The sequence below is a fragment of the Sus scrofa genome, chromosome 14 (genome assembly GCF_000003025.6).
Source record: "Sus scrofa isolate TJ Tabasco breed Duroc chromosome 14, Sscrofa11.1, whole genome shotgun sequence".
Lineage (NCBI taxonomy): Eukaryota > Metazoa > Chordata > Mammalia > Artiodactyla > Suidae > Sus > Sus scrofa.
The window spans coordinates 62,986,575-63,013,789 of record NC_010456.5 but is presented as its reverse complement, the minus strand read 5'-3'; the positions used below and the strand labels follow the sequence as shown (position 1 = coordinate 63,013,789).

At 42.2% G+C, this 27,215-nt stretch overlaps 1 long non-coding RNA gene across 1 annotated transcript in view; it reads left to right on the top strand.

The window, feature by feature from the left end:
* The window catches only part of LOC110256799, a 51,988-nt gene that overhangs the window by 10,951 nt on the left and 13,822 nt on the right, over positions 1 to 27,215 (top strand). Inside the window, exon 3 of the long non-coding RNA XR_002338807.1 lies at positions 3,939 to 4,020. This is a non-coding gene — a long non-coding RNA (uncharacterized LOC110256799). The remainder of the gene's footprint in view (positions 1 to 3,938; positions 4,021 to 27,215) is intronic.

Sequence of the window (27,215 nt, the reverse complement as noted above, 5' to 3'; positions counted from 1 at the left end):
CACTGCAGATGTGGTGTTGTCTTGAGCAGCATGGAGATCCTTTGGTGGGTTTTTTTTTTTTTTTTGGTCTTTTAAAAAATATTTTATTGATGTATAGTTGATTATAAGGTTGTATTAGTTTCTGCTACATGGCAAAGTGATTCAGTTATACATATGTATATATTCTTTTCCATATTTGTCACAGGATATTGAAATAGCTCCCTGTGCTCTGTAAAGGACCTTGTTGTTTATCCATCCTATATATCACAGTATACATCTGCTAATTCCAAACTCCCATGCCTTCCCTCTCCCACCTCCCCCTCCCCCTTGGCAACCACAAGTCTGTTCTTTATATCTGTGAGTCTGTTTCTGTTTTATGCATAAATTCATTTGTGTCATATTTTAGATTCCATATATAAGTGATATCCTATGGCATTTGTCTTTCTCTTTCTGACTTATTTCACTTAGTATGATAACCTCTATCTTTACTTAGTATTGTCCCTCCATGTTGCTACAGATGATATTATTTTATTCTTTTTTATGGCTGAGTAGTAGTCCATGGTATATATACCATATCTTCTTAATCTAGTCATCTGTCCATGGACATTTAGGTTGCTTCTATGTCTTGGTTACTGTAAATAGTTCTGCTTTGAACACAGGGGTACATGTATCTTTTTGAATAGTAGTTTTGTCCAAATATATGCCAAGGAGAAGGATTGCAGGATCATATGGTATTTTTATTTTTTTATTTTTTTTTCTTTTTAGGGCTGCACCCAAGGCATATGGAGTTTGAATCAGAGCTGTAGCTGCTGGCCTACACCACAGCCACAGCAATGCCAGATCCAAGCCATGTATGACCTATATACCACAGCTCACGGCAATGCCAGATCCTTAACCCACTGAGCAAGGCCATGGATCAAACCTATGTTGTCATGTATACTAGTCAGATTCATTTCCACTGAGCCATGATGGAAACTTCTATTTCTAGTTTTTTGAGGAACGTCCATACTGTTTTCTATATTGGCTGCACCAATTTACATTCCCAAGACCTTGGTGGTCTTGATGTTATGTGGAGAAACAGCACCCAAGGGTCTTATGAGATTAGGTTCAAAAGAGAATGGGTGAAAGTGGTAGGAGACCATGAATACAGAAGTCTCTTAAGGAAGCTTATTCTTATGTATGACGAAAATATCATTAACTCTGTGGCTGAATTGGGCCTCGTGCTAATTAGCCCAGAATGACTGTTTCTGTCCCTTTGTGAGCTTTAAAGACAGGGCCAATTAGCTTTGCTTTATTTCATGACCAGAACCAAATTCCTGACTTTGATCATACATGACAGTCACCTCTGGGGATGACCTGAGAGAAAGTGGACAAATATTGCAAACTCAGCCACAGTCCCGGGAAAAACAACTTGCAATGTCTGTCTGGTTAACAGGTGGCTCCTGGCCATCTCTGCTATGAAAGACATCTCTACTGTGTGCAGTAAACTGGGACAAGACAGTCTGGTTGGGCCTGTTGGATGGCAGGTCACTGGATGAGGGTGGAAAATGATAATCCCCTTTGATTGCACGGCACTACCTGGTTTACAAAGTTCTTTCTTATCCAGCATTTGATCCTCATAATAACCATGTGATATAGACCAGACCAATGATGTTTAACAGGGGCCGTTTAACAGGGGAGGAAACTGAAGACTCCAGTGGCTGAGGCATTGCTTCAGGGCACAGAGCTGGTTTGAGCACCTAGGACTTCTAACCATCTCTAATTCACTCAGATTCCACTGGCTAAGTCAGCCCCATTGCACTTAGTTCGAGTGATCAGCAACCTAGATCTTTTCCCCTGTGTCATGTGTTCCTGGCAACAGGAAGGGAAAGGGGGATAGCCTTGAGCCCTTACTGTAGTACTTGAATAGCCTGAGGCTGCCCTGCCCTGCCTCAGCATCTAGAAGTCATACTGGAGACTCTGCTCTCTTCTCATGGACCGACACTTCCAGATTGTTTTCATGGGTTGTGTCTCAAAGTTTGATGGGCTATGACAAGCCCATGGGATCATGCTGGATGACATCCACTTCTATTAAGTCAAGCATATCTCCTTTTAAAACCAAGGGATTAAAGCATTAGATGAAATGACGTATTAGATGAAATGTCAGGTGTGCCTTCATGTTGTGTGCCTGAGATTATATAACTTCTTTTCCATTTCTAAGAATGTTCCAGAACTAATTTTAGAGAGTATAATTCACGTATCTGTGTTCCCAGTCAAAACAAATGAGCTATATCTATAATGTGAGGCTTGGGTAGGAGGGCGTTCAAAGGGAAATTTGGAACTGAGGTGGTGGAATGGGTGAAACTGATTTTTTTTTTTCTGAAATGGGTCATTCCTCCTTTGAGAAATTATTTAAATGGGCGTCCCAGAGTTCCCATTGTGGCTCAGTGGTAACGAATCTGACTAGTATCCGTGAGGATGTGTCTTAGATCTCTAGCTCTGCTCAGTGGGTTAAGGATCTGGCATTGCCATAAGCTGTGGTATAGGTCACAGGAGTGGCTCAGATCTGGTGTGACTATGGTGGTGATGTAGGCTGGCAGCTACAGCTCTGGCCCTACAAAGCAAAATAAACAAACAAATAAATAAATAAATAGGCAGGCATCTAGGTGAGATCAGTAGCATCCTATATGAGCAAACACATATAGCGTGTCAGCATCTGCTGAATTCCACAGTAAGGGACATTCACACAGGCCAGGTTTCATTATTCCAGTTAACGTCCTGTCTTCTGGCTCTAGACACTTGATGGAATGACTAAGGGCATCCTGAACTCACAGAGGAGAAGGAACAGATGGAATTCCTCCATGAGTCACACTTGTCACTGTAGCCCTGAGGGTCAAGCATCCTAGGTCAGTCTACATGAAGGGAAGGCAAAAGGAAAGTGGGAAAATGGGTAGTGAAGCCCTACTTGTCCAACAGTGGTCTCCTGCCAGCCCAGCAAAAAGCATGTGTCCAAAGAGGCAAGTAGGGTGGCGGTGAAAGATATGGAGAAGAGGATCCATGCCTTTGGGAGAGCTCCAATCCAATGGGCCGCTTTAAAAGTAGTGAGTGCACATTTGGTGAGTCAGGGCAGATATAGTCATTGTCATATACTCATGATAGCAGATAATGAAGAAAACTATTCATGGGCAGTTTGGTGACATCTATCAAGATTAAGATGAATATACTCTTAGATACAGCAATTGTACTACGGAGAATTTATCTTTTTCTTAGAGATGTGTGCAAAGATGTACCCACAGTGCTTGTTGTTGGCAGCATTGGCAAGAGCGAAGCTGGAAATAACTTCAATGTCTAATAAGGGAATTAGAAAATTGCATTATATTGTATTGATACAGTGATGACAGTAGGGACCTTTGGTAATAATGTACTGAGGTGGGATGTGTCTCAATACATGGTAAGTATAAGTGTATATATGTGCAAGGAGCAGGGTATGTGTATACTGTATTAGTCAGGACCCCTCAAGAAACAATTTGTCATGAGACGGTTAAATGTTGAGACTTTAATGAAAGGATAGTGTTGCAGAGATAGGGTCAGAAGCACCTAGATGCCAGCACCAGGGGGAAGAAGCTACCATCTCCCTAGAATGGAAACTGAGGTTCTCTACCCAGGTCTCCTTTCCAGGGCTGATGCACCCATTCCCAGGGGTGGGAAATACCAACTGCTGTTGGCTCACAGTTGGCCCTGCACTGAGTTGCCCTCAGCCACTGCAAGAGACAGATTCATTCAGGTTACACTCCCTGCTGGGGTTGGCTATGGCCAATGACTATCTGATGCAGGAACACAAAAGCCCAACCCCCTTTTCTCAATTTGGGACATTTCTGAAGGGCCACCTGAGTTCCAGAGCATCATCCGAGGGCTCACTGAGCTGTATTTCATGTTAGTCTTCCTTTCTGGCTAATCCTGTTTTCCTCCTTTCCTTACAGGTGTATATCCCAAGATTATTCCTCAGTAAGCCATGTGCAAGCTGTCTCCATCTCAGTCTGTTTCCAGGAAACCTAGATTAAGGTACATCTTTGGAGCTGAAGAGACTAAAGTGCTGGAGCCTGGAGTAGGGGCTGCATGCAGGAGCTTTAGATGTGGAGGTGTATAGCCACCACCAGGGACATGGGGCCAGAGCAGAGGAAGAAGACACACCAAAACTTTTCTCTCTTCTCTCCCTCCAAGCCCCTTCCATGTCTCTCACTGGACAGACATAATTGGAAACCAGCCAGCAAGGGAGTCTGGGTGATGAGGTATGCAGGGACCACCTCTTGGGGGCAAATAGGACAAAATGAATTGAGAATGAGACTAGCAAATGGATAGTAAGTAGCACAGTATCTTCCATTTATATAGACAGGAGGAATATATAGATATATACATGTATGTAAGAATATATGCATATCATAATAGATATGCTAATAACATATAAAATATGCTTGTTTATGCATACAACATTTCTGAAATGACCTAGAATAAAATGTAGTGGTTGTTTCTGGAGGTTAGGGCAACTACGCAACTAGGATAGGAAGGAGACTTGCCCTTCATTCACTCTTTTCTGACCACTTGAAAAAATTTTTTAATGTATGTCCATATATGTTTAATACTTGTGGATACTGGGTGCCTTATAATGAATTGCATGAATTCAAAGAGGAAAGTTCTCTGCTCTCCAGGAATTTCCAGCTTAGTGTGGTGTAGATGATGACAATAATGCATGGTATTGCTGGAAGGGGAATCCCTTCAAGTGCCCAAGAGTGGGCTCTTGTCTAACCCTTGGAAATGAATGGTCTGAGGAGACAAAGGTACTGACAAAGCAAAGACTTTATTAGAAAGTGGTGCCTGAGCAGAGAACAGCAGGGTAAGGGAAACCAGGAGAACCGCTCTGCCAGGTGGCTTGCAGTCTGTGGTTTTGTGGGAATTGGGTTAGTTTTCAGGTTTTCTCTAGCTAATTGTCTTGCTGGTGCCCATAGTTGGTCTGACTCAGGGTCCTTCCTAGCAGCATGCATCTCTTAGTCAAGAAGGATTCCAGTGCGAGGGCCTCGGGGAAGTTGGCAGGTCATATTAAGGGCTAGGATCCCCTTACCCCTTTTAGCCTCAACCTGAATTCTTCTGGCTGGTGGTAGCTTGTCTGTTATGTGTTCCTTATTGGGCCCTCCTGTTGGGAGATAACTCATGCAAGTAGTATTTGTCATGCCTGGCAACGGTGGATGGTTTCGGTCAGTGGTTCTCTAACAATGGGATAGCACTGTAAATGGAGGTGAACTGCAAGGTGCAATGGACCAGAGAAGAAAGTGGGTCTAAATCTCTCTTAGCAAGTCTTCATCTTAAAGGAGATAGAGCCAAATCTGAGCTGAAACACTGAGTAAGATTTTCATCATTCTTGGCCAGTAGGTCACATTAAGGATAATGGATAAATAACTGCAAGAGAAGGAAGGGACTTGTATGCTATCATCAAGAGTTTAGGTATTGAAAATCCATGGGAAATAGTTTTTTTTTTTTTAGATAAAATCAAGTGTACAGTGCATTTTGCTAAATGTATATACCGATCTAATTTCCATCCTAATCTACATTTCTATTACCCTGGAAATTTTCCTTAGGTTCCCTTCTATTTAATCTTCATTATCCAGTGGTGACTACTATTCTGATTTCTATCACCAAATATTAATTTTGCCTGCTCATGGACTTCATATAAAAGGAATATATTAGGGTCTATGTTTTTGTGTCTGGCTTTGTTTTCTTAATGTAATAGTAGTTTTGAGATTAAGCCATGCTAAGCTTGTGAAATAAAGTATAGGATGCCCATTTAATTTTGAATTTCAGATATGTTCCATGCAATAGTTGTAAACTTAATCCATATTGGTAAACTTAATCCATATTGTCTTGTTTTAGTAGTTCATTAAAAGAACGCTGAGTTGTACTCTATAGTATGAATGTACCACATTTAGGTCATTTTTTTCTCCTAAGTTGATTTTGGTTGATATGAATTAAGATGCTGTGTATTTCTTTTCTTTCTTTCACACATGGCTAGGGGTTTGAATCAGAGCTGTCGTCCTACACCACAGCCACAGCAACTCGGGCTCTGAGCCAAATCTGTGACCTACTCCACAGCTCGTGGCAATGCCAGATCCCCAGCCCACTGAGCAAGGCCAGGGATCGAACCTGCATCCTCATGGATACTAGTCAGATTCATTTCTGCTATGCCACAATGGGAACTCCCAAGATGCTGTGTATTTCTTTTGGAAGAAACACCTAGAAGTAGAATTGCTGAGTAGTGAACTAGAAATGCATCTTTGGTTGTAACAACCACCAAGTTTTTCATTTTATACTCTGTGGAAAAAATTTGAGCATCGGAGTGCTATGGTAAAATTTGCATTTTATTTTATTTATTTTTATTTATTTTTTGTCTTTTTGCCTTTTCTAGGGCTGCTCCCTCGGCATGTGGATGTTCCCAGGCTAGGGGTCTAATCGGAGCTGTAGCTGCTGGCCTACACCAGAGCAATAGCAACATGGGATCTGAGCTACATCTGTGACCTACATCACAGCTCACAGCAACGCTGGGTCCTTAACCCACTGAGTGAGGCCAGGGATTGAACCCGAAACCTCACGGTTCCTAATCAGATTCGTTAACCACTGACCACGACGGGAACTCCAAAATTTGCATTTTAGAAATCTCCCTCTGGTAGAAATCTAAGCAGGTGGTAGAAGGCAGGGGTAACACTGGAGGCAGGGAGGCTGTTGGAGGCCATTTCAAAAATCTAGATGAAGATGATGGATACTTGAATTGTGGTGGAGAGGATGAGAAGAGAGATATTTTAGGCAGAGCTATTTTAGGAGGCTTTCTTTCCTTTTTTAAATCCTTAAATCCTAATCCCTCCTACCCCACCCCCCCTCTATCCCCTTTCATAACCATAGGTATTTTTTTCTGATGTCTGAGTCTATTTGTTTTGTAAATAAGTTCATTTGTATCTCCCCCCCCCCCATTTAGGGGCACACTTGTGGCATATGGAAATTCCCAGGCTAGGGGTTGAATTGGAGCTGCAGCTGCCGGCCTACACCATGGCCACAGCAATGCCAGATCTGAGCCGTATCTGTGACCTATATCACAGCTTGCGGCAATAGTGGATCCTTAACCCACTGAGCGAGGGCAGAGATTGAACTTGCATCCTCATGGATACTAGTCAGGTTCTTAACCTACTGAGCCACAGTAGGAACTCCATTTGTATCAATTTTTAAAGATTCTACATACATGTGATATCATATGACATTTTTCTTTCTCTTTCTGACTTACTTTGCTTAGTATGAGAATCTCTAGTTACATCCATGTGGCTACAAATGGCATCATTTCATTCTTTTTTACAGCTGAGTAATATTCAATGAATTATCTGTGAAAGGCTAGGGAGAAAGGAGGAGTCTTTGTGTCTGACTTTCCTGACAGGTCATTCTGCTTTATTCACTAAACTCTCTTAAGTTCTGTGTCTAAATAAGAAAGCTACAAATAACATTTTCTGTTTGACTCTTATGATCCATGCCTCAAAGGAGAAAGTTCCACATCCCTTAGATGATTGCATTTCCATCAGTATTTTTAACTAGTATAAATGTGATAAATCCTATCACAAAGAGCTATCATACAGAGGAAAGGGAATATGACATTAATTAATGAGGATTACCTTTTGCCAGGCACTGTAATTGCAAATTCTTTTTAGCATCTGAATTCCTCCTAAAGTCATAAATCATGAGGCTTGAGAATAGTTTCTGGGAGAAGCCTTCTGTTACTTTGGAGATTGAGTCCTGGGTTAAATCCTTGCTTTGGTTCTTACTCTGTGACAATTACAAATCACTTAACCTCTCTGAGCCTCTGGTCCCTCCTGTGTTGTGAAGGTTAAATTGAAGTGATGTATACATGTACCTCAGTAAGTTTTCTGTTCCTCTCTTCTGTCCTTTTCAATAGGAGGTGATCACAGCTGTGTTTTTCTCACTCACAGTTGACTCACAGTTATCATGCTCATCAAACAGCCCCCAAATCAGCCACTAGAACTCAAAGAAGAGTCATCAGATGTTAGATGTGACCATAGACATACAAGGTGATACCATCTCCCCTATTCAGTGCTGAGTCGCATCCCTTCCCTCCACACTGCTTGTAAAGAGAGGAGCTGCTAAGATGTATCTTGCTGCCAGGCTAATGTTCTGCATGGTCCCTTCTTGACTAATCACAATCTCCTGTGTATGAGGAGTAGCATTTTGTAGTGATTAAGAGCATGAACTTTAAGGCTTTCCCTTGTGATTCAGCTAGTTAAGGACTCAACATTGTCTCTGTGAGGATGCAGGTTCAACCCCTGGTCTCAGTCAGTGGGTTAAGGATCCAGCATTGCCACAAGCTGCTGTATAAGTCAAAGATGCTGGTTGAATCTGGTGTTGCCATGGCTGTGGTGTAGGCCCCAGCTGTGGCTCCAATTTAACCCCTGGCCTGGGAACTTATATATGCTGTGGCTGTGGTCGTAGGAAGAAGAAGAAAAAAAGCTTGGAATTTAGACAGACCACAGCACCTATTTGCTGTGTGATATCAAGCAAGTTGTTCAACCCCTCTGAATGTCAGTTTCCTCATCTGTAAAGCAGGGATCAGTAGCAGTACTGATCTCTTTGGAATATTGATTTAAGATAACATTTAGCACAGAGCTTGGCTCTGTGTGAGCAGGCAATAAAGGGTAACTGCAAGACTGGCCATGGTTGGGGGCTCTTCTCTTGGAAGGCATGATGTTCCTTTTCGGTCAAGGCTACCCTACTTTTGTCACTCTGGACCCATATCTGCTGTTTCTGCCTCCTCATCTAGTAGAAGCACTGGAATTCTGGAGAATCACCCCAGGCACTGTGCATTTAGATGGGCAAGGCATTTCCTCCACACCTTCTGTCAGCTCCACAGCAGTTGTGACTAGAGAAGAAAGCCCTGGAGCAGAGTTCTTCTGCACAATGAAAGCCTGGCTGTGCTGGCCAGGCGTGGGGCCACGGTCTGATTTCTATAGATGTGCAGATGGGTTTCGATTTCCCCCAGGGTGTACAGTCATTCCCTGCCTCATCCTTTCAAGTTGACAAGGGATTCACTGCTGGTGAGCTGGGGCAGCTCTTTCTCCAAAGATCTAGGTAAAAAGCCTTCATTTACAAGGTCTATTGTGGCAGGTATTATGTAAGAGCTACTTTCTGAGAAATGAAAACTATCCTGTCTCCTGAAATTTTTGAGTCCAGTGATAGCTTGGATAATTTACCAAACTGGACTTGGTCCATGCACCTGACAAGCAACCAAGCCAATCTGGTGCCACCAGGTTGTGGTGAGGGAAAGTAAAGTGTTTATTTCAGGGTACCAAACAGGGGAGTGGGCAACAAGTCTTAGATGCCCTCCAACTTGGTCTTTGAGTGAGGGGTTTCGAAAAGGGGAATAACAAAGAGGCTGGGATTAATTATTGTCTTGTGACTTCTCTTCCTTCCTTCCTTCCTTTTTGGCCACTTAGCAGCACATGGAGTTTGTAGGCCAGGGATCAGATCCAAGCTGCAGTTGCGAACTACACCACAGCTGCAGCAATGCAGAATCCTTAACCCACTCAGCCAGGCTGGAGATTGAACCTGCATCCCAGAGCTCCAGAGATGACCATAGCAGGAACTCATCTGTGACATTTCTTAATCATAGTTTGGGATTCAGGATATCTTTGGTTTATGGTTCTCAAGCCAGGTGGCCCACGGTCCAGGGGTCTGTTAGCTCATCTTGCCCTGGAGAAATAACCTGAGTTTGTACAATGATAGCTGTAATAGCAATTTTAGTGAATTAGTGATGTTATCGACAACAGTAATCTCAGTCATCTGACTCTGATTTGTGTTCAGTTAGCACAGAATTGAGGTCAGATGGGACAAGAAAGGGAATCAAGTTTTGGCTAAAGAGGTGAACCATAAACTTGGTTAGGGAACTTGGTTTTAGGGGGACTTTGTTTTAGGGGGACTCGGTTTTAGGGAGACAAAGACATCTATAAATGAGAAACAGAATTAATGGGGATTTGAAAATTCAAATTAGATTGAGATCTTAAAGCACAGACTGAAAGTGACTTGGTCATTTTACACCATGAGGATTTCTGACAAAGCAGTTCAACTTGATTCTAGCTTTCTTCACCATGTAAACCCTTCAGAGACTTCCTGCTCCTTATTTTTCCTAAGTAGCTTAACCCTGAGGGGGAAACTGACCTTGGAATCTCTTTGGGAAAGGTCTGCCTCCTTTCTGGATGTGGAGGCAGGTCTAAGGAGCCAGCCTCTTGACACGGCTCAGATGTCTTTCCATTTCTTACCTTCAACCAACATATATACAAAGGACATATGTGCAACCTCCATCTATGCATGTACTCATAGTACCTCAAGCAGGGAATGAAAGTCTGGTTAGGATTTGCCTTGCATCCATGAGCTCATGTTCTATCCACTTGGGGAGACCAACCTACAAAGAGAACACAAAGTGATAAATATCTGATAGAGACAAGTGCAGGCTTTACAGGTATGGGTGAGGGGCAAAATATTTGACATGTAGAGTCACTGCAAAGGCTGTGTTTGTCACCAACAACTGTGGCAGGGCCCGGGCAGAGGGGCAGCACCCACCCCCCAAGAGTGCCATGGATCCTAGTACATTCTGGGGGTGGTGGGATGGACACAAGGGAATGAGGCACTTACCATGAGCTGGCTGAGTGGCGGGCACTGCAAGGCTGAGGAACTTGAGTGGCCAAGGGGGACACAAGGAGGGACCAGGGCAATGTTAGGATCCTGTTCCTATGGAAGTGTTTCAATATTTTCCCATGGATATTGTTGCACCAGTGTCTTGCTCCTAGAGCAGAAATATCCTATAGAAATATGTTAGCCACATACGTAATTTAATATTTTAAGGACCAAATAAAAAAGTAAAAATAAATGGGAAATCCTTTTTTTTTTTTCCCCCCGTTTCTTTTTTTTGGCTGCACCCATGGCATGCTGAAGTTCCCAGGGCCAGGGATCAAACACTTGCCACAGCAGGTTCCTGAGCTGCTCTGTGACAATGCTGGATCCTTAACCTGCTGCGCCACAATAGAACTCTAGAAATTGTTTAATATTTGATTTTACTCAATAGATCCAAAATGTTATTTCAACTTTTAAATCAATATACAATGTAATTAATGAGATGGTTTACAGGTTTTTTTTTTTTTTTTTTTTTTTTTTTTTCACCCCGCAGCATATGGAATCCTAGGGCTAGGGATCAGATCTGAGTGCAATTGCAACCTATGCTGGATACTTACCCTTCTGTGCTGAGCTGGGGATTGACCCTGTGTCCTGGCGCCCTGCAGATGCTGCTGATCCTGTTGCACTACAGTGGGAACTCCTTTTTTTTTTTTTTTTTTTTTTTTAAATCTAGTGTATAGTTAAAAATTATAGCCCATTTAGGAGTTCCTGTCGTGGCTCAGTGGTTAACGAATCTGAGTGGGAACCATGAGGTTGCGGGTTCGATCTCTGGCCTCATTCAGTGGGTTAAGGACCCGGCGTTGCTGTGAGCTGTGGTGAAGGTTGCAGACGAGGCTTGGATCCCTCGTTGCTGTGGCTCTGGCATAGGCTGGTGGCTATAGCTCCGATTAGACCCCTAGCCTGGAAACCTCCATATGCCATGGGAGCGGCCCTAGAGAAGACAAAAAAAAAAAAAAAAAAATTATAGCCCATTTCAATTCACAAAGTACCCAATGGGCACATGAGAGACAGTGGCGGTCTCCCTGCTCCCCGGATATTGAGGGAAGAGACCTCCTAGTTGTCTACAATTTCCTGCAGGATCTTTCTGGGGTTTCTTTCACTGTTGAGCCCACCTATAAAACACACCTGCAGCCCTTAACAGGTATAGAATTTACAACAGAGATGAGGTGGCTTTTTCAGCTCTGAGCTACGTTACAGTAATTACCTGCCCCATTGCTTGATGCTGGCTTCATTAACAGACCAAAATGTGACTTAATTGCTTTTCAAGCTCTTTTGAATTTTCAGACCTAATTTACCTGCAACCTCAAGCTCCTGAAACTCAGGCACCTGTGGATACAAGGATAACTGGGAATTCACTGTGTGCAGAGAAAACCTTCCTTGCTAGGCCATTCCTAGGCCTGCATCTTCTTTTTCAATTCAGCCACTTGAGACCAGGGATCTTTGCTTTCCTTTTTTTCCCTCCTCCTGGCTGGTGACACCCAAAGCTTTAGAAGCATTTCCTGTGCTTTAGCGCCACCTTGTGGTGTGTGGGGGAAAAGTCCAGAAGTAGGCCGCATCCATCTTGGATCATGGAGCAAAATTAACAGCTTTGAAGGGCCATCTGGCTTTTGTTGTCTCCTTTAGTCTGAGAGGAAATGAGATTTGTTACTGGATATGGAACGTCTCCTACAGGCTAACTGCCTGCTGAGAAATCAGGCGGTGTAGTGGGTCCAATTTGAATAAGCAGAGAGTCAGGCAGAAACATAAATCCAGGCTGCTACTGTTCTATTATTTAAATTGAATTGTGTCCACATTTCACACATGACTTGGCTTAGCCAGAGAACTTGGCATCTCCAGCTGCTGTTACTGTAAAATGTTGAGCTCATGTTTTGAGTTGCTCCAAGTTAGGAATTAGCTTCTGGACGTCAGTGATACGCCCTGGAAACTGCATTCACTCAAGGATCTGTAACCCAACCTGCACCTGAATTTCAGTAAGACACACGGATTTGGCCAGCACTAGTTGAAATAAATGGCAGAATTCTCGTCGTGGCTCAGTGAAAACGAATCTGACTGGCATCCATGAGTTCGCAGGTTTGATCCCTGGCCTCGCTCAATGGGTTAAGGATCCAGCGTTGCCATGAGCTGTGGTGTAGATTGCAGATGCAGCTCAGATCCTGCATTGCTGTGGCAGTGGTGTAGCCAGCAGCTACAGCTCTGAAACCTCCATATGCCGTGGGTGGGGCCTTAAAAAGACAAAAGAAAAGAAATGGCATTAGAAAACTGATAGACAGTTTTACCCATCCCCATCCCTTCACCTACTTTGCTATTATCTGGCTCCCCTATGCTTTTATCCCTTTATCATTTGCTTCAGGCAAAAAGTGCCTGAGTTTGCAGTTTCCTTACTTGTCCAGAGAGGACAATGGATTGCCCTGTGATCACACTATTCATTAGTTACTGGCCGGACCTTATAGACTGATTTCACACTCTTAATGGATTGTCTGCTTCATCCACAGATTTCCTATTAGAAATAAGTCATCAGGTTTTTTTGGTTGCAGAGATATGCTTGTATTCAGCGTGAGGAATGGAGACAATATGCAGAAGCCTATGTCTCCAAACATCAGAACCTTAGGGGATGTGCTTAGCTGTTGTCACCTATTCAAATCTAAACTCTAGCCTCCCTTAGCTGTGTAACTTGGGCAGAAGGGCTACGGGTGAGATTTCTTTGCCTCAATTTCTTCTTCTCATTAGATGAATTAAGAACATAGAAAGGCTTTACAACAGGCCCTGGGACATGCCAGGAATTCACTGATGTTGAGAATCAGGGCTAAGACTGAGATGAGGCTAGTGAGTTTGTAAATGATTCTGAACGTGAGGGTCTCCCTCCAGTCCTGATCCTAATGACAAAGATGGTGAAACTACGACTGATGTGCCATTTGCCTTGGTCCATTTGGAGTGTTGTATTAAAAGACCTCAGGCTTATTATAAATGACTCAAATATACTTCTTATGGTTCCGGAAGCTGGAAGTCTGAGGACAGGGTGGCAGCACAATTGGTTTCTGGTGAGGACTCTCTGGTGTGTGGATGGCTGTTTTCTCATTATATCCTCTCTTGGAAGAGAGCAGAGATGGGAGCTGGCTCTCTTCCTTTTTTTTTTTTTTGTCTTTTTGCAATTTCTAGGGCCGCTCCCGCGGCATATGGAGGTTCCCAGGCTAGGGGTCTAATCAGAGCTGTAGCCTCCAGCCTGCACCACAGCTACAGCAATGCAGGATCTGAGCCACGTCTGCAACCTACACCACAGCTCACGGCAATGCTGGATCCTTAACCCACTGAGCCAGGCAGGGATCGAACCCGCAATCTCATGGTTCCTAGTTGGATTCGCTAACCACTGAGCCACAATGGTAACTCCTCTCTTCCTTTCTTAGAAGGACACTAATCCCAACCTGGGGCTCCACCCTGGTGACCTAATCACCTCCCAAAGGCCCTACCCCCTAGTACTGTCACATTTGGGGGTTAGGATTTCAATGCATGAATTTTAAAGGAACATTCGTGTTTGGTCCATAACAACACTATTCAGAGTGTTAATAATATTATTGAGCTCAAGGTGAGCCAGAGAGACATTCTGAGTGAGCTAGACAGCCTTGATCACATTGCTTCTTCCTCTCCTTCTGAGATGTCACTGTAAGGGCTTCAATCCTAGGTAAGGCACGAGAAGACCTCAGGAGAGCTACACGTTAGGCTCTCGTCCTGTCCTTGATATTTCCCTAAGATTGAGCTCAGAGGACGTTTTAACAGGGACTAGTTGAGGTGGGAGGGGGAAGAAGAGGAGAGTACAAGAGACTTGGAACTGATTGCAGAGGAAAGAATGTAAAAAAAAAAAAAAAAAAAAGTAGAGAGAGGGTAGTTTCTTCTCCTGCACTGCTTTCTCGGAAGCCCCTTGAAGACTCCTCGAGTACCACTGGCCTGGATGGGTCACTGCTCATGCTCCAGCTGTGATGTTTCTAGCCTCTAGCATGGGAGGTGGACTCTGCCAGCAGGGAAGAAGTGGGGGGTCACCTGATCAGATAGGCAACTAAGGGTCTGAAACACAGGGCGAGAACCTTATTATCTCTATCCTCGGTTTCTTCATCCACAACTCAGTGTTTCAGAATTATGTTCTGCTGTAGACTGTTTGTATCTCCCCCAAACGTATATGTGGAAATCTTTTTTTTTTAATTAAGTTTTTTTTTTTTTTAATGGCCACACCTGCAGTATATGGAAATTCCCAGGCCAGGGATTGAATCTGAGCTGCTGCTACAGCAATGCTGTATCCTTTAACCCACTGTGCCAGGCTAGGGATCAAGCTCACACCTCCCCAGCAACCTGAGCCACTACAGTGGGATTCTTAACGCACTGCACCCTAGGGGGAACTCCTATATGTTGATGTCTTAATATCCAATGTAATGATAATAGGCGGTGAGGCCTTTGGAAAGTGATTAGGTCTAATGGCAGAGCTCTCATGAATGGAATTAATGCCCTGATAAAAGATGCTCCAGGAGTTCCCGCTGTGGCTCAGTGGTTAATGAACCTGGCTAGCATCCTTGAGGATGCGGATTTGGTCCCTGGCCTCACTCAGTGGGTTAAGGATCTGGTGTTGCCGTGAGCTGTGGTGTAGGTTGTAGATGTAGCTTGGATCCTGAGTTGCTGTGGCTGTGGCATAGGCTGGTAGCTACAGCTCTGATTAGACCCCTAGCTTGGGAAACTTCATATGCCAAGGGTGCAGCCCTATAAAGACAAAAAAAAAAAAAAAAAAAAAAAAAAAAAAGAAAGAAAAGATGCTCCAGAGAGCTCCCTTGCCCTTTCCACCGCATGAGGACACAGGGAGAAGACAGACGTCTACAAACCAGAAAAATGGTCACTAGGCACCAAGCTGCTGGTACTTTGCTCCCAGACCTCCCAGCCTCCCGAACCATGAGAAATACATTTTTGTTGTTTATAGGCCAATCAGTCTATGGTTTTCTGTGAGAGCAGCCAGAGCTTAGACACATTCCTATCAGAATACAGACACAAGATGAGCTCATTAAAATGTGCATTCTTTTGCTTCCAGCCTCCACAGCTCAAGAATTTCAGAACTCTGTCATCCCAATGGTCACCTGTTCTTGGGTTGTGTGGGCCAGATAGGACAGATGACCAAGGCAAGTGACTTTGACTTAGATAGAGCTTGCGCCTTTCTACTAGGCCTCACAGAAGAGTAAGATGGTGCTGTGCTGAGGTGGGGAAGAAAGTAAATTCTACCAGGGGAAAAAAAAGTTTTGAATACTTCCTAATAACACATACAGAGCACTTCAGAATATGTCTTTTCCTAGATTTGTTTCATAATTCTACTTAGGAAGTTGAAAACCCTTTCCTGGCTTCCCTGCATGGGTGTCACTTCTTTTGAGGGAGAGTGAGCCCATGGCATGTGGAAGTTCCCAGGCCAGGGATCAAACCGGCACCCTAGCTGTAACCAGAACCAAAGTCGTGACAATGCCGGATCCTTAACCCACTGAGCCACCAGGGAGCTCCCATTGGTTTCATTTCAAAGAGTGTGGTTGTAAAATTGTAAAACAGAAAGGCCCTGGGCATCATTTCCTGAGGATGTGACCAGACTCCTGAATATTTAACACAAAATGCAAATATGGATACTTGTACTTTCACATGTATCTGTGTTGGCAGGAAGGTTAAAGGGACCATTACCATGGCTAAATCCACAAGTGGCTATGACAGCTGTGATGCTCAAGGGGACAGGGACATGAAATCTGCAAAGAAGGAAAGAAATAGGGAAAATGTCATTTGGGCAGCTATAGTGAAAGTATTGATCCAGGCAGACGTGATAAGTCTGTATAAAAAGTCACTAGATGGATGGTTAAAGAACATTCCAATAGTGCCAAAGTAATACCACACAGATAGGCACTCAGAGGCCAGGCACAGGCTCTACAGTCCAATGGGACACCAGACAGCCAGCAGGGTAATTCAGAACCCGATTTAGCACCACCAGTTGGTGCACTGAGTTATTACATGTCTTCCGATGTGCTGTACCGTGAATCCATTCAAGCCTTTAGGCTGAACTTCTTGTACAGGAACAGCTAAACAAGACTCTAAGATAGCAGCAAAGATAAATCCAAATCCAGAAGGGGGTGCATTTTCCAAGATATTTGGGGCCACCTATTTCATGTCAGAACTAAGTTAAAAGAGACTGAGGGGAAAAAGAAAAAGATGAGATGTCATCATCGTCCTGGATTAGACATTGGTTTGAACAAACCAGCTAAATGACATTTTAGCATCAGTTAGGAATATTTAAATATCATCGGGATATTAGCAGATATAATACTGTAGAGATTGTTCATTGAAAAAAATAGATAAAATACTGTATTAGCGGAGTTCCCGTCGTGGCGCAGTGGTTAACGAATCCGACTAGGAACCATGAGGTTGTGGGTTCGATCCCTGGCCTTAGTCAGTGGGTTAAAGATCCGGCGTTGCCATGAGCTGTGGTGTAGGTCGCAGACCAGGCTCAGATCCCTTGTTGCTGTGGCTCTGGTGTAGGCCAGCGGCTACAGCTCCGATTAGACCCCTAGCCTGGGAACCTCCATATGCTGTGAGAGCGGCCCAAGAAATAGCAAAAGACAAACAAACAAACAAACAAAACCTGTATGAGCTCATGTCAGTTAAATATATACATGTAGAAAATGATCCAGAAAGACATGAACTAAGATGTTAACAGAGGTGATCTTTATGATAAAAAGGTGATAGTTTTATTTTTTGTTTCACTTGTTTGCATTTTATGATTTTCCACGATGTTAAGTCCTGTTTCTGTAAATAACAGGTCATTTTAAAAGGTGGTTTTAAAAATTATTAAACCAAACACACACACACAGGTGAGAGAATGGAAAAGCCCTGTCTATTTAATTCTCAATTTTGCTGAAATCTGGCTCCATTGAGAAGAATAGCTATGAAAACTAGCTGTGTTATTTATTCTCACTCCTCCTTTCCCTTCAAGAGCAATTGCTGAAGCTGCTGGAAGTGGCTGCCTTAAATATTATCTGCGACTCTCACGCAATTGTAAACAATCTGGCTACTTCCACTCAGCAAAGGCATTTTCACGGCAGGGTTCTTGGAACGTATTTTAAAGATAAAGAATGTCCAGTACAAGGTATGTTGAATGCTTTTTATTTTTTAATTTAATTTTCATTTTATTTTTTTAGGGCCACACCTGTGGCATAGGGAAGTTCCCAGGCTAGGGATCAAATCAGGACTGCAGATGCTGGCCTACACCACAGCCATAGCAACCCCAGATCCGAGCCATGTCTGTGACCTACACTGCAGCTTGCTAGATCATTAACCCACTGAGCAAGGCCAGGGATTGAATCCACATCCTCATAGATATGAGTTGGGTTCTTAACCTGCTGAACCACAATGGGAATTCCTTGCTTTTTATTTTTTTTATAAATAAAAAAAAATATGGCATATAGAACTTCCTGGGCTTGGATTTAATCCAAGCAGCACCGCTGGGTCTTTTAACCCACTGTGCTGGGCCGGGATTGAACCCTCACCTCAGCAGCAACCGGAGCCGCTGCAGTTGGATTCTTAATCTACTGTGCCATAGTGGGAATGCTTGCTTTTGCTTTTTAATGGAAAGAAGAGCCTCTCCTTATCCCTGCCAGAGAAAAGTTGAGACCCAGAGTTAGGAAGTGATTCCTAGAGACTACTCTGGGACAGAAAGCTAGTTAGAGGACAGTACCACAGTTCATCTGATGCATGATCCTCTGTTCTTTCTTCCAATTCATTCATCTATATTTATCTTCTTTTCTTTGTGAGCATGAGGGGCTACAGTGAAGCAGCTGCTGTTCCGACAGTCCTGATCCCCTCTTAGAGGAGAGCTTTGTCCTTGGGGGGAAGCCCTTCCCTGGTTCAAAAGAGGCTTGCCTTCTGGGTAAAGTACAAAAAATCCAAACGTGTTACATGAATTTTTCATGTGCCCAATGATAGATTCTTAGTTCAACAACAAGATTCAATTAGGGGGCATGCCTGTGCCTTGCCTGATTTGCTGGAAGTCAGTAATCCTATGGTTATATGGGGCAGGGGAAGGAGTTCTGTGCAAAACCAGGGTTTCTGTCTGAACCAGGGCAGGTTTGGAGGAGAATGTTCTTCACCACATTCTCTGATACTCAGCGCTCTTCAGAGATTTACTGGACTCAGTCGTCCGCTGACGGATCATTTTGCAAGCACTTCTTAGATGAGTATTGCAGGCAGAAACCATAAGGCAGGTGTTGCTGGAATTGACTTTTAATCTATTCTATTTTCTATTGTGGAAGAAGCATCCCCAGAGGGATGGAGCCGGACATGGACACAGGTTGTTCCAATTAAAAGCTTCGATTTTTTCCAGCAGCACAGGCAGGGCCTGAACTCTTACTCCTGTTTTCCTTGGGAAGACTGCATTTTACAGGTCTGTTAAAGTGTGTTCTCCTAGAGCCCAAAGTGTAAGGTCGGTGTCCATGAGCTCATACTGATATGTGATTGAATAGATTAAAGTATGGGGAGAAAAGGCAGATCTCCTAGGTGGAAGAATTCCAAGTAATTTATGCAGATACTACCCCTCAATGAGGTGAAGTCTAGCACCCCACTCCTTGACTGTGGGCTGCTCATGGTGACTTGGTTCCAAGGAGAAGAGTGTGGAAAGGGAGAGGGGAAGAAAAGAGTATCTGTACAATGGAGAAACCTGACAAATGCTACTTTATCCAATGGATCAAGGTCAACAACAATAGTTATACGTCATGTTAATGTATATATACATCTCCTTGGGGAGGGAGGGATGGACTGGGGGTTTGGGACTGGCATGTGTACACTGAAGTATATGGAATGATTGGCCCACAGGGACAAGCTCTATAGCACAGGGAACTCTACCCGATATTCTGTGATAATCTACTTGGGAAAAGAATCTGAAAGAGAATGGACGTGTGTATATGTATGACTGAATCACTTTTTTGCACAGCGGAAATTATTACAACCTTGTGTATCAACTATACAAGGTCAATACAACTTTAAAAAGGTACTATACACCCTAGATGTGAGGTAATGAAAATGGTACTTTTCCTCTGTGGTCTTGCTCCCCACAAATCCAAGAACCATAGTCAAATCATAAGAACATTATACAAATTCCAATAGTGGCACACCCTACAATATGCCTGACCATTACTCCTCCAAATTAAGATCATCAAAAACAAGAGAAATCCAAAGAATTGTTACAGCCTAGAGGAGCCTAAGGAAATATAATGTAATATGGTATCCTGGATGGGATCCCACAACAGAAAAAAGACATTAGGTAAAGAAATAAGGGAGTCTGAATATACTATTGACTTTAGTTAACAATATATCACTCTTGGTTTATTAATTAAAGTAAATGTAACTGTCCTATTGTAAAAATGTTGATAGAGGAAACTGGGTCTGGGATGGGTATGTGTATAATCTTCTCAATTTTTTTTTTTGGTAAATTTAAAATTATTCTTTTTTTTGTTTGGTCTTTTTGCCATTTCTAGGGCCACTCCCATGGCATATGGAGGTTTCCAGGCTAGGGGTCGAATCAGAGCTGTAGCTGTAGCCACTGGCCTAACCAGAGCCACAGCAACGTGGGATCTGGATCTGAGCCGTGTCTGTAAACTACACCAACAGCTCATGGCAACACCGGATCCTTAATCCACTGAGCAAGGGCAAGGATCGAACTGCAACCCCATGGTTCCTAGTCGGATTCGTTAACCACTAAGCCACAACGGTAACTCCAATTTAAAATTATTCTTTAAAAAAAAAATTTAAAGTACAGTTGATTTACAATGTTTTGTCAATTTATGCTGTGGAGCAAATTGACCCAGTCATATATATATGTTTTTCTCATATTGTCTTCTAACATGTTCTATCACAAGTGCTTGGATATAGTTTCTGTGCTATACAGCAGGACCTCATTGCTTATCCTTTCTAAATGGAATAGTTTGCATCTACTAATCCTAAACTCCCCCATGGCAACCACGAATCTGTTCTCCATGTCCATAAGTTTGTTTCTTTTCTGTAGATAGGTTCATTTGTGCCATGTATTAGATTCCAGATATAAGTGATATCATATGATATTTTTCTTTCTCTTTCTGACTTAGTATGAGAGTCTCTAGTTCCCTCCATGTTGCTTCAAATGGCGTTATTTTGTTATTTTAATGACTGAATTGCATTCCATGATGTATATATACCACATCTTCTTAATCCATTCATCTGTTGGTGGACATTTAGATTGTTTCCATGTTTTGGCTATTGTGAATAGTGCTGCAATGAACATGGGGGTGCATGTATCTTTTTCAATGAAAGTTTTGTCCCAATATATGCTGAGGAGTGAGATTGCTGGGTCATATGGTAGTTCTTTATTTAGTTTTCTGAGGTACCTCCATACTGTTTTCCATAATGGTTGTACCAATTTACATTCCCACCAACAGCGTAGGAGGGTTCCCTTTTCTCCACACTCTCCCCAGCACTTGTTATTTGTAGATTTATTAATGATGGCCATTCTAATCAGTGTGAGGTAGCACCTCTTTGTAGTTTTGGTTTGCATTTCTCTAATAATTAGTGATGTTGAACATTTTTTTCGGGTGCCTACTGGCCATCTGTGTGTTTTCTTTGGAGAAATGTCTGTTTAGGTCTTCTGCCCATTTTCCAATTGGATTTTTTTTTTTTTTGCTGTTGAGTTGTGTGAGTTGTTTGTATATTTTGGAGATTAAACCCGTGTTGTTTGCATTGTTTGCAACTATCTTCTTACATTCTGTAGATTGTCATTTTTTTTTTATGGTTTCCACTGCTGTACAACAGCTTATAAATTTGATTAGCTCCCATTGGTTTATTTTTGTTTTTATTCCTATTGCCTTGGGAGACTGACCTAAGAAAACATTTGTATGTTTGATGTCGGAAAATGTTTATTCTCTTTTAGGAGTTTTATGGTGTCCTGTCCTGTGTTTAAGTCTTTAAGCCATTTTGAGTTTATTTTTGTGCATGGTGTGAGGGTGTGTTCTAGTTTCAGTGATTATGCATGCAGCTGTCCAGTTTTCCCAACACTACTTCCTGAAAAGACTGTCTTTTTCTTATTTTATATTCTCACCTCCTTTTTCAAAGATTAACTGACCACAGGTGTCTGGATTTATTTATGGGATTTCTATTCTGTTCCATTGGTCTGCATGTCTGTTTTTTTTTTTTTTTTTTTTTTTTTGACCAGTACCACATTGTCTTAGTTACTGTAGCTTTGATGATTGCTTTGCAAGCAAGTCTGGGTGTTTCAGGTTTCCATATAAGCTTTGGATAGTTTCCATATAAGCTTTGGATAGTTTGTTCCAAATGTCATGGGTAATGTAACAAGGATTGCATTAAATCTGTAGATTGCTTTGGGTAGTATGGCCATTTTAAAGATATTAATTCTTCTAATCCAGGAGCATGGGATACCTTTCCATCTCTTTGAATCTTCTTTGATTTCCTTTATTAATATTTTATAGTTCTAAGCATATAAGTCTTTCACCTCCTTGGTCAGGTTTATTCTTAGGTTTTTTTTTTTTTTTTGCTGCAATTTTAAAGGATATTTTTTTAAAACATTCCTTTTCTGATATTTCATTGTTAGTATAAAGAAATGCAACAGATTTCTGCGTGTAATCTTGTATCCTGCTAACTTTCTTTAATTCATTAATCAGTTCTAGTAGTTTTTGTGTGGAGTCTTTAGGGTTTGCTATATATAGCACCATGTCATCAGCACATACCTCGTCCCTTCCAGTTTGGATACTTTCACTTTCTTGTCTGATTGTTGTAGCTAAGACTTTCAATACTGTGTTGATTAGAACACATTAAAACATTGAGAGTGAGCATCCTTGTCTTGCTCCAGATTTTAGCAGGAAGGCTTTCAGCTTTTCACCATTGGGTATTATGTTGGTTGTGGGTTTCTCATAAACAGCTCTTATGATGTTGGGATATTTCCCTCTATACCCACTTTGGTAAGAGTTTTTTTTTATAGTGAATGGATGTTGGATTTTGTCAAATGCTTTTCTGCGTCTATTTAGATGATCATGTGGTTTTTGACTTTTGTTAAGGCAGTGTATTACATTGATTGGTTTGTGTATGCTGAACTATCCTTGTGAACTTTGCATGAATCCCTCTTGGACATGGTCATATAAATTTAAAACTATTCTAAAAAAACAAATTCTCTACCAAGGAGGTTTGGAGAGATCTGTATTAGACCTTATAGGTGAACAGTTATTCTGTGGTAGACATTAAATACTTAGGTGTTCATAGACCACTGTATATGGCAACATTCACTTTTTTTTTTTTTTTTTTGGTCTTTTTAGGGCCTCACCCATGGCATATGAAGGTTCCCAGGCTAGGGGTCAAATCAGAGCTGCAGCTACTGGCTTACACCACAGCCACAGCAATGTGAGATCTGAGCCATGTCTGAGAGCTACACCACAGCTCACAGCAATGCCAGATCCTTAACCCACTGAGTGAGGCCAGAGATCGAACCCGTGTCCTCACAGATACTAGTCAGGTTCGTTGACCACTGAGCCACGACAGGAACTCCCAATGGTCAGTTTTTGATGGTTCTCTCTTTAGAAAATTAGCTTTTGATGACATATATGTAATCTAAATAGTGCATACGAAAACAGTGTGTATTTGTATATTTTATTTTTAAATAGTTTTTTTCTGATGCCAAAGGAAATAAATATCTATCTCAGAAAATTTGAAAAATATCAAAAAACTCAAAGAAGAAAAATTTAAAACTATCTCAGAAAAAGAAGTCTGAATGCACAAGGCATTGAAGATATTGGATAACTTCAAGAAGTGTAGCTCCTTCTGTGAGGTATTTCCAACTGAGGAAGCTGCCACATGTCTTTTCTTAAAGGCCAGGCCTATAGAGATATCCCAGTTCCCTCTGTCTTCTTGTTCTCATTGTCACATCCCTAGATTAGGGGCGGGAGGGGGATTTGCTAGTTAAATTACCTGCTGTTAATTTCTTTTTCAGACTTGAGAAGGTCAGAAATTAACATCATTGGACTCTACCCTTTATAGAAGTAGAATGTGTGAACATTATAGTAAGCAGATTATCATCACACATTTTACTAGAGCTCTGTGCTTATCTGAATGGTTTTTTAGAAGGTAGTTTTTTGTTTTTGTTTTTTTCATTCAGGGTTCTTGTGGGAAAACCAGAGAGTGTATTGAGAGATTCAGATAGGGTTATTGGAATTCCCATTGTGGCTCAGCGGGTTAAGACTCCAACATAGTGTACACAAGGATGCCATTCAATCCCTGGCCTTGTTCAGTGGTTTACAGAACCAATGTTGCTACAAGTGTGGTGTAGGTCACAGATGCGACTCAGATATGGCATTGCTGTGAGCTGTGGTGTAGAGCTGCAGCTCTGATCCAACCCCTAGACTGGGAACTTCCATATGCCACAGGTGTGGCCTTATATAGAAAAATAAATAAATACATACATAAATAAATAAACAGGGTTATGTATGTGAAAGAAGCTTTAAAAAGTTTAGTACCAAGTATCCATTTCTTTTTATTACCTTATTTTTACTATCTATACCAGGGATCAGCAAAATGTTTCTATAAAGATCAGATAGTAAATATTTCAGGCTTTGAGGATCATGTGCTCTTTGTTACAACTGCTCAACTCTGTAGCATGAGATCTGTCATAGACAATATGAATGGACATGGCTGGTTTCCACTAAAACTTTACTGATACAAACAGTTGGTGGTCAGATTCGGCCAGAGGGTTATAGTTTTCCTGGTCATGGTGGGCACCCTGAAGGTCTGTTCTATATCCAGCTTTGCATGCTTCTCTGGACAAATTGGCTTTGGTGGCTTTAATGCATGGGGTGAAGCCTGAGGCAATGAATAGGTTTGAAGTGGTCTAAGAGGTCAGGGAAGGGAGAAGCAGAAATGTCATTACTACCAATGACTGAGGAGACAAACCCGGAACCTCCAAGACTGCTTTGTAAGAGGATGTCTTTTTTAGGTGGGCTGGCAGGCACCTAAGCCCCAGCTTTGGCAACACCAGATCCTTAACCCACTGTGTGGGGCTGGGGATTGAACCTGCATCCCACTGCTGTGGAGACGCTACTGATCCCATTGCACCACAGTGAGAGAACTCCCCCTTGGGACTTCCTTATTTCCACTACTATTGCCATGCTCTCCATCTTCATTTTAGAATTCCAGCCCACGCTAGTCTGTTGACCTTTTTTTTTCTTTTTTTGTCCTCACATCACCTGCAAGATGCAGCTGGGACAGTCAGAAAGGACTTTACTAAAGTCTGGGGGATATCAAAAGGGAAACATACTACAGACAGCACCTCGAAATCTGGACCCTGCAGCATGTATAATTGGTGCTTAGCCACTGGTGTTTCTGCACAGTTCCAACTGTGGGGGCTCCAGAAAATGGAGAAATCCAGGAAATGACTTTCTTTTACTTCTTCACTCAATTCCTCCCCTGCTTTTATTTGTTTCAGAATTGTTATTTTGACATAATGGTAGGGGGAGTACTGGCTGCCAGTGATGAGAGGAAGATTAGGCAAAAATCATCAGCAATAGCTCTACACACCAAAACCTCCCCATTAACATTATCATGCCTGCACTTCACCCCATAAAGTCCTAGCACTGAGACCTTCAGGAAGCCCCTGCCAAGGAGTCGACTTATTTGGGTTGGGGGAGGGGTTCGGTGGCATGGAAATACGTGTATTTGTTTATTTGCTTATTTATTTTTAGAGGCGAATAACCTTTTAATATAATGATAAATATTTGTTACTTATTGTTTGATGGAGATCCATTAGTCTCTGAAGTAATTTCTTTTTCTTTGTACCGCTGCTTCAAAATTTTAAACCCACTGCAGACCAATGCATCAAATTAAAAAAAAAAAGAAAAAGAAAGAAAAGAAAGAAAGATAGAAAGAGAAAGAAAAAAATTTTAGGCCTTCAGACCCTGCACAGTGACTTAAGGTTTGATTCCCTTTATGATGATAGTTTTAAATGTTACTTATTTATATGGTCCTGCAAAACTTTGCTCTATTTTGAACTTCAGAATTTCTTTTTATTTATTTATTTATTTATTTTTTAAGGGCTGCAACCGCAGCATATGGAGCTTCCCAGGCTAGGGGTCAAATCAGAGCTATGGACACTGGCCCATGCCACAGCCATAGCATTGCCAGATCTGAGCTGTTCTGCGATTTGCGCCACAGCTCGTGGCAACACCGGACCCTTAACCCACTGACCCAGGCCAGGGATCAAACCTGTGCCCTCATGGATACCAGTCAGATTCATTTCCCCTGAGCCAGGACGGGAACTCCCAGAATTTATTTTAAAGGTCATTTTGTATTTACCACCTCTTATAAGTTTCAAATATATTACCCCAAATCCAAAGCCTTTTTTTCCCTTAGAAAGTATTTGCTACAAATTATTTTATTTTTATTTTTTTGTCTTTTGTCTTTTTAGGGCCACACCCATGGCATATGGAGGTTCCCAGGCTAGAGGTCTAATCGGAGATATAGCTGCTGACCTACACCACAGCCACAGCAATACCAGATCCTTAACCCACTGAGCGAGGCCAGGGATCGAACCTGCAACTTCATAGTTCCTAGTAGGATTCCTTAACCACTGTGCCACGATGGGAACTCCTGCTACAAGTTATTTTAATCAAAACCTTCTCTTGCAGCAATAGTCTGAAGGAATTTCTACCAGAGTCTCTTTCCATGACCTGTATTTACTGGGGATGACCATCCCTTTTTCCAAAGTTCCTTTAAAACCTACCTGATTTAAAGTCATGAACAAGATGTCTGAGGGTAGTGGTGGGGGGTGTCCCCACATTATAATGCAGCCTCCCCAACATTCCAGCATCGTGACTCAAAGTTCAAGAGAAAAAGAAATTGTATCAGTCAGAGATGCTTTAGAACAGATACATACTATTAACATTAATTGCAAGATACAATCAGTGTTTGGCATTTTTAAAGCTTTTTGTCCAGGTATAAACTAAATGAGGAAAAACCCTGAGGACATGTCAGCATGTTTCTCCCTAGCTTTATCAATCATGCTGTACTCTTGTGGAAATTGAGCTAGATCAGCACAACTAGCTAGCAAATGTTCCTCTAATGACATAGTCCTCTGGAATGAATGAAAGTTTTATTTTGGCTAAAGAAGGAGTGAATAATTGGGAAAAATCTGCTCTGCTAGGATATTAGCAGTGTGTGTAAGAGATGAAGTCTGCTAGGACACTTGGCGGCTTCTGGCTTGGGTACATTTTACTCTTTATTTTTTATTTTTTGTCTTTTTTTGGGTTGTGCCTGCAACACATGGCAGTTTCCAGGCTGGGGTCAAATGGAAGCTGTAACTGCCAGCCTACACCACAGCCACTTCAACACCAGATCCAAGCACAGCTCACGGCAATGCTGGATCCTTAACCCACTGAGTGAGGCCAGGGATTGAACCCACATCCTAGTGGATG